Consider the following 8,214-nt stretch of genomic DNA (forward strand, 5'->3'; position numbering starts at 1 on the left):
TCGCACACCCCGAGAGCTTCTGGTCAGCGGGGTGGTGGCACTGGGATCCTCATCTCTCCCAAGTGGTCATTCTCTCTTTCTCCCCTTACCCATCTGTCTATCGCCTCCTTTGAATTCCATGCTGTCACAGTTACCAGCCCTTTCAAGCTTAACATCCTTATCATTTATCGCCCTCCAGGTTCCCTTGGAGAGTTCATCAATGAGCTTGATGCCTTGATAAGCTCCTTTCCTGAGGACGGCTCACCTCTCACAGTTCTGGGTGACTTTAACCTCCCCACGTCTACCTTTGACTCATTCCTCTCTGCCTCCTTCTTTCCACTCCTCTCCTCTTTTGACCTCACCCTCTCACTTTCCCCCCCTACTCACAAGGCAGGCAATACGCTTGACCTCATCTTTACTAGATGCTGTTCTTCCACTAATCTCATTGCAACTCCCCTCCTAGTCTCCGACCACTACCTTGTATCCTTTTCCCTCTCGCTCTCATCCAACACTTCCCACACTGCCCCTACTCGGATGGTATCGCGCCGTCCCAACCTTCGCTCTCTCTCCCCCGCTACTCTCTCCTCTTCCATCCTATCATCTCTTCCCTCTGCTCTTACCTTCTCCAACCTATCTCCTGATTCTGCCTCCTCAACCCTCCTCTGCTCCCTTTCTGCATCCTTTGACTCTCTAAGTCCCCTATCCTCCAGGCCGGCTCGGTCCTCCCCTCCTGCTCCGTGGCTTGACGACTCATTGCGAGCTCACAGAACAGGGCTCCGGGCAGCCGAGCGGAAATGGAGGAAAACTCACCTCCCTGCGGACCTGGCATCATTTCACTCCCTCCTCTCTACATTTTCCTCTTCTCTACATTTTCCTCTACATTTTCCTCGTCTCTGCTGCTAAAGCCACTTTCTACCACTCTAAATTCCAAGCATCTGCCTCTAACCCTAGGAAGCTCTTTGCCACCTTCTCCTCCCTCCTGAATCCCCCCCCCCCCCTCCCTCTCTGCAGATGACTTCGTCAACCATTTTGAAAAGAAGGTCGACGACATCCGATCCTCGTTTGCTAAGTCAAACGACACCGCTGGTTCTGCTCACACTGCCCTACCCTGTGCTCTGACCTCTTTCTCCCCTCTCTCTCCAGATGAAATCTCGCGTCTTGTGACGGCCGGCCGCCCAACAACCTGCCCGCTCGACCCTATCCCCTCCTCTCTTCTCCAGACCATTTCCGGAGACCTTCTCCCTTACCTCACCTCGCTCATCAACTCATCCCTGACCGCTGGCTACGTCCCTTCCGTCTTCAAGAGAGCGAGAGTGGCACCCCTTCTGAAGAAACCTACACTCGATCCCTCTGATGTCAACAACTACAGACCAGTATCCCTTCTTTCTTTTCTCTCCAAAACTCTTGAACGTGCCGTCCTTGGCCAGCTCTCCTGCTATCTCTCTCAGAATGACCTTCTTGATCCAAATCAGTCAGGTTTCAAGACTAGTCATTCAACTGAGACTGCTCTTCTCTGTATCACGGAGGCGCTCCGCACTGCTAAAGCTAACTCTCTCTCCTCTGCTCTCATCCTTCTAGACCTATCGGCTGCCTTCGATACTGTGAATCATCAGATCCTCCTCTCCACCCTCTCCGAGTTGGGCATCTCCGGCGCGGCCCACGCTTGGATTGCGTCCTACCTGACAGGTCGCTCCTACCAGGTGGCGTGGCGAGAATCTGTCTCCTCACCACGCGTTCTCACCACTGGTGTCCCCCAGGGCTCTGTTCTGGGCCCTCTCCTGTTCTCGCTATACACCAAGTCACTTGGCTCTGTCATAACCTCACATGGTCTCTCCTATCATTGCTATGCAGACGACACACAATTAATCTTCTCCTTTCCCCCTTCTGATAACCAGGTGGCGACTCGCATCTCTGCATGTCTGGCAGACATATCAGTGTGGATGACGGATCACCACCTCAAGCTGAACCTCGGCAAGACGGAGCTGCTCTTCCTCCCGGGGAAGGACTGCCCGTTCCATGATCTCGCCATCACGGTTGACAACTCCATTGTGTCCTCCTCCCAGAGCGCTAAGAACCTTGGCGTGATCCTGGACAACACCCTGTCGTTCTCAACTAACATCAAGGCGGTGGCCCGTTCCTGTAGGTTCATGCTCTACAACATCCGCAGAGTACGACCCTGCCTCACACAGGAAGCGGCGCAGGTCCTAATCCAGGCACTTGTCATCTCCCGTCTGGATTACTGCAACTCGCTGTTGGCTGGGCTCCCTGCCTGTGCCATTAAACCCCTACAACTCATCCAGAACGCCGCAGCCCGTCTGGTGTTCAACCTTCCCAAGTTCTCTCACGTCACCCCGCTCCTCCGCTCTCTCCACTGGCTTCCAGTTGAAGCTCGCATCCGCTACAAGACCATGGTGCTTGCCTACGGAGCTGTGAGGGGAACGGCACCTCAGTACCTCCAGGCTCTGATCAGGCCCTACACCCAAACAAGGGCACTGCGTTCATCCACCTCTGGCCTGCTCGCCTCCCTACCACTGAGGAAGTACAGTTCCCGCTCAGCCCAGTCAAAACTGTTCGCTGCTCTGGCCCCCCAATGGTGGAACAAACTCCCTCACGACGCCAGGACAGCGGAGTCAATCACCACCTTCCGGAGACACCTGAAACCCCACCTCTTTAAGGAATACCTAGGATAGGATAAAGTAATCCTTCTCACCCCCCCCCCTTAAAAGATTTAGATGCACTATTGTAAAGTGGCTGTTCCACTGGATGTCATAAGGTGAATGCACCAATTTGTAAGTCGCTCTGGATAAGAGCGTCTGCTAAATGACTTAAATGTAAATGTAAATGTATAATATAAAGAGACATGAGACAAAACAATCATAATGAATCAGATTACATGGCCCCCAGGCTACATGAATATAAAGAGACATGATACAAAACAATCATAATGAATCAGATTACATGGCCCCCAGGCTACATGAATATAAAGAGACATGAGACAAAACAATCATAATGAATCAGATTACATGGCCCCCAGGCTACATGAATATAAAGAGACATGAGACAAAACAATCATAATGAATCAGATTACATGGAGAGGGGACCTGATCCTAGATCATAATGAATCAGATTACATGGAGAGGGGGACCTGATCCTAGATCATAATGAATCAGATTACATGGAGAGGGGGGACCTGATCCTAGATCATAATGAATCAGATTACATGGAGAGGGGGGACCTGATCCTAGATCATAATGAATCAGATTACATGGAGAGGGGGACCTAATCCTAGATCATAATGAATTAGATTACATGGAGAATGGGGACCTGATCCTAGATCATAATGAATTAGATTACATGGAGAGGAGGACCTGATCCTAGATCATAATGAATCAGATTACATGGAGAGGGGGGACCTGATCCTAGATCATAATGAATCAGATTACATGGAGAGGGGGGACCTGATCCAAGATCATAATGAATCAGATTACATGGAGAGGGGGACCTGATCCTAGATCATAATGAATCAGATTACATGGAGAGGAGGACCTGATCCTAGATCATAATGAATCAGATTACATGGAGAGGGGGACCTGATCCTAGATCATAATGAATCAGATTACATGGAGAGGGAGGACCTGATCCTAGATCATAATGAATCAGACTACATGGAGAAGGGGACCTGATCCTAGATCAGCACTCCTCCTCTGGGGCACTGCTTGAATGAAATCAAACACATAGTTGTAAAAGCTAGTTACAGCAGGAGTTTACTGCCATCTAGTGGAAGATACCAATAAAACACTTTATTATCAAGGTGGGGAGACAGCTGAGCTGAAACAGAAAGTAAAGTTGTTATTTTGGAAAGGATCCATTTAGAGAAGACAGAGCTAAAAACGCTACATGGAGAGAACTAAAACATAAAGTAAGTATCTTTGAACAATAATTTATTCTAATGGACAGAGTAAGATAATGAATACCTGGATTGAGATATTACTAGTTAGTAGAACTGCTACTGGAGCTGAGTTGCTGACAGAGAGCAGTTTTCAAAGTGTAAACTAATCAGTAGGCCGACATGTTATCAGTAAAACGTCTGATAAAGATGGTGGAGGAGCTTTTCAATTATATGGTTTTATGTTTATCTCAGGGTTTCTCAATCCTTTTGTTCTTACCAGCACTTACACACTTGATTCACCTAATCATCACATATTTTAAGACAGTTTAATATTTGAGGCATACAAATGAACATTCTCAAATATTTTTTTGGGGGGTTTGTAGGACTGTTTACAATTATTAAAGTCCGACAGTAACTCACATTTTGGAGGAAAAAAACACAACTAAACTTGGTTTCGAGTAAATTATATGTTTATCAATAATAATGTAAGAGAGATGTCTTGAAGAAACGCGTCTGGGTTTAGAACTCTGTGTCTCAGTGCCCTGCGACAGTGGGAAGTTCGTTTTGCATGGCCCGCTGCTACAGCTGAGTTGACATTTATTTTAAGGACCAATGGAATAGTCTAAAATGCGCAAACTCTGCTCACCCGGGGAGCCGGGCAATGCAACACGAAACCACCCAGTGACCGTTAGTTTATTTCCTGATATGAAATGTAAAGTAACTTTGTAGCCGACGCAGTTCCAGAATGTCTGTTGAAACTGTGTCTCATATGGAACGTTAGAACAGTGGTGGAAACAGAACTCAGTTCTCAAACTGGAGTAAAAGGAAAGATTCCTTCATAGAACATGACTCAAGTAAAAGTGAGTCACACAGTAAAATACTACTTCAGGAAAAGTCTAAAAGTATTTGGTTTCAAATTAAGTATCAAAAGTAAAAGTAAAGTAGTAATAATTTAAAAAATCATTTTATTAAGCAAACCAGACAGCACAATTTTCTTGTTATTTTAATTTACGGATAGCCAGGGTCACACTCCAACACTCAGACATCATTTAAAAACAAAGCATTTGTGTTTAGTGAGTCTGCCAGATCAGAGGCAGTAGGGATGACCAGGGATGTTCTCTGTTTAGTGAGTCCACCAGATCAGAGGCAGTAGGGATGACCAGGGATGTTCTCTTGATAAGTGTGTGAATTGGACCATTTATCTGTCCTGCTGAGTACTTTTGGGTGTCATGGAAAATGTACGGAGTAAAAAGTACATAATTTTCTTTATGAAAGTTGTTCAAAATATAAATAGTATAGTAAAGGACAGATACCCCCAAAAACAGTACTTTAAAGTGTTTTTAATGAAATACTTTCCACCACTGCATTAGAAGACAGATAAATGTGTTGATTTGAAGGAAAGACGGGCAGATTCTGGTAGGTAGGCTACGAACTATTATAAAGTTAGGTCGTCGTCAGACATTCAACAGTCACAGTAGGTTTGAGCTACAGTATGATCACTAATCATGCCGACCAACCTGATGGTCTCTGTTGGAAATGTTGTGAAAAGAATCTGGCCCAGGCTATAAATATCTATAAATATCTTGCATTACTCATCTCATATGTATATACTGTATTCTATACTATTCTACTGTATCTTAGTCTATGCTGCTCAGACATTGTGACCAATAACATTTGACTTGATTTAGATTACACTATATTATTTGATTTGATTTGATTTAGATTAGGCTATATATACAACATGACCAAAAGTATGTAGACACCTGCTTGTCGAACGTCTCATTCCAAAATCATAGGCATGGAGTTGGTCCCCCCTTTGCTGCTATAACAGCCTCCACTCTGCTGGGAAGGCTTTCCACTAGATGTTGGATTATTGCTGTGGGGACTTGCTTCCATTCAGCCACAAGCGCATTAGGGAGGTCGGGCACTGATGTTGGGTGATTAGGCCTGGCTCACAGTCGGCATTCAATTTCATCCCAAAGGTGTTCGATTGGTTGAAGTCAGGGCTCTGTGCAGGCCAGTCAAGTTCATCCACACCGATCTCGAGAAACCATTTCTGTATTGACCTCACTTTGTGCACGGGGACATTGTCATGCTGAAACAGAAAATGGCCTTCCCCAAACTTTTGCCACAAAGTTGGAAGCACAGAATCGTCTAGAATGTCATTTTATACTGTAGAGTTAAGATTTCTCTTCACTAGAACTAGGGGGCCTAGCCCGAACCATGAAAAACAGCCCCAGACCATTATTCCTCCTCCACCAAACTTTACAGTTGGCACTATGCATTCGGGCAGGTAGCGTTTTCCTGGCATCCGCCAAACCCAGATTCGTCCGTCGGACTGCCAGATGGTGAAGCGTGATTCATAACTCCAACGAAGACGTTTCCACTGCTCCAGAGTCCAATGGTGGCGAGCTTTACATCACTCAAGCCGATGCTTGGCATTGCACATGGTGATCTTGTGTGCGGCTGCTCGGCCATGGAAACCCATTTCATGAAGCTCCAGACTAACAGTTATTTTTTTTATTTTTTTTAAAATAAATTTTATCCCCTTCGTGGTATCCAATCGCTAGTAATTACTATCTTGTCTCATCGCTACAACTCCCGTACGGGCTCGGGAGAGACGAAGGTCGAAAGCCATGCGTCCTCCGAAGCACAACCCAACCAAGCCGCTCTGCTTCTTTAACACAGCGCGCCTCCAACCCGGAAGCCAGCCACACCAATGTGTCGGAGGAAACACCTTGCACCTGGCCCCCTTGGTTAGCGCGCACTGCGCCCGGCCCGCCACAGGAGTCGCTGGAGCGCGATGAGACAAGGATATCCCTACCGGCCAAACCCTCCCTAACCCGGACGACGCTAGCCCAATTGTGCGTCGCCCCACGGACCTGTGTGGCCTATTACTTCACGGTTGAGCCGTTTTTGGTCCTAGATGTTTCCACTTCACAATAACAGCATTCACATTTGACCGGGGCAGCTCTAGCATGGCAGGAATTTGACGAACTGACTTGTTGGAAAGGTGGCATCCTATGATGGTGCCACGTTGAAAGTCACTGAGCTCTTCCGTACGGGTCATTCTACTGCCAATGTTTGTCTATGGAGATTGCATGGCGGTCTGTTCGATTTTATACACCTGTCAGCAACGGGTGTGGCTGAAATTACCGAATCCACTATTTTGAAGGGGTGTCCACATACTTTTGTATATATAGTGTAGATTCTCTGTCCTGCTACTGGTAGGACTATAACATTATGTGAACTGAAGCTGAACAGGTTTAGACTGGTCATCTATGATATGTAGGTTATATACAGTACATTCTCTGTCCTGCTACTGGTAGGACTATAACATTATGTGAACTGATCTGAACAGGTTTAGGCTGGTCATCTATGATATGTAGGCTATATACAGTACATTCTCTGTCCTGCTACTGGTAGGACTATAACATTATGTGAACTGACCTGAACAGGTTTAGACTGGTCATCTATGATATGTAGGTTATATACAGTACATTCTCTGTCCTGCTACTGGTAGGACTATAACATTATGTGAACTGATCTGAACAGGTTTAGACTGGTCATCTATGATATGTAGGTTATAGCTGAGGTATAGACCTTGATCTGCATATCACTAACAAACTGCTATTATACATTATAACCTAGCCTACTTTACATAATATAACATCTACATATCACTAACAACCCACTACTATACATTATAACCTAGTCTACTTTACATAATATAACATCTACATATCACTAACAAACCCACTACTATACATTATAACCCAGTCTGCTTTACATAAGATAACATATCACTAACAACCCACTACTATACATTATAACCTAGTCTACTTTACATAATATAACATATCACTAACAACCCACTACTATACATTATAACCTGGTCTACTTTACATAATATAACATCTACATATCACTAACAACCCACTACTATACATTATAACCTAGTCTACTTTACATAATATAACATATCACTAACAACCCACTACTATACATTATAACCTAGTCTACTTTACATAATATAACATCTACATATCACTAACAACCCACTATTATACATTATAACCTAGTCTACTTTACATAATATAACATCTACATATCACTAACAACCCACTACTATACATTATAACCTAGTCTACTTTACATAATATAACATCTACATATCACTAACAACCCACTACTATACATTATAACCTAGTCTACATTACATAATATAACATCTACATATCACTAACAACCCACTACTATACATTATAACCTAATCTACTTTACATAGTATAACATCTACATATCAATAACAACCCACTACTGTACATTATAACCTAGTCTACTTT

This window comes from Salvelinus namaycush, unplaced genomic scaffold (genome assembly GCF_016432855.1).
Source record: "Salvelinus namaycush isolate Seneca unplaced genomic scaffold, SaNama_1.0 Scaffold67, whole genome shotgun sequence".
Lineage (NCBI taxonomy): Eukaryota > Metazoa > Chordata > Actinopteri > Salmoniformes > Salmonidae > Salvelinus > Salvelinus namaycush.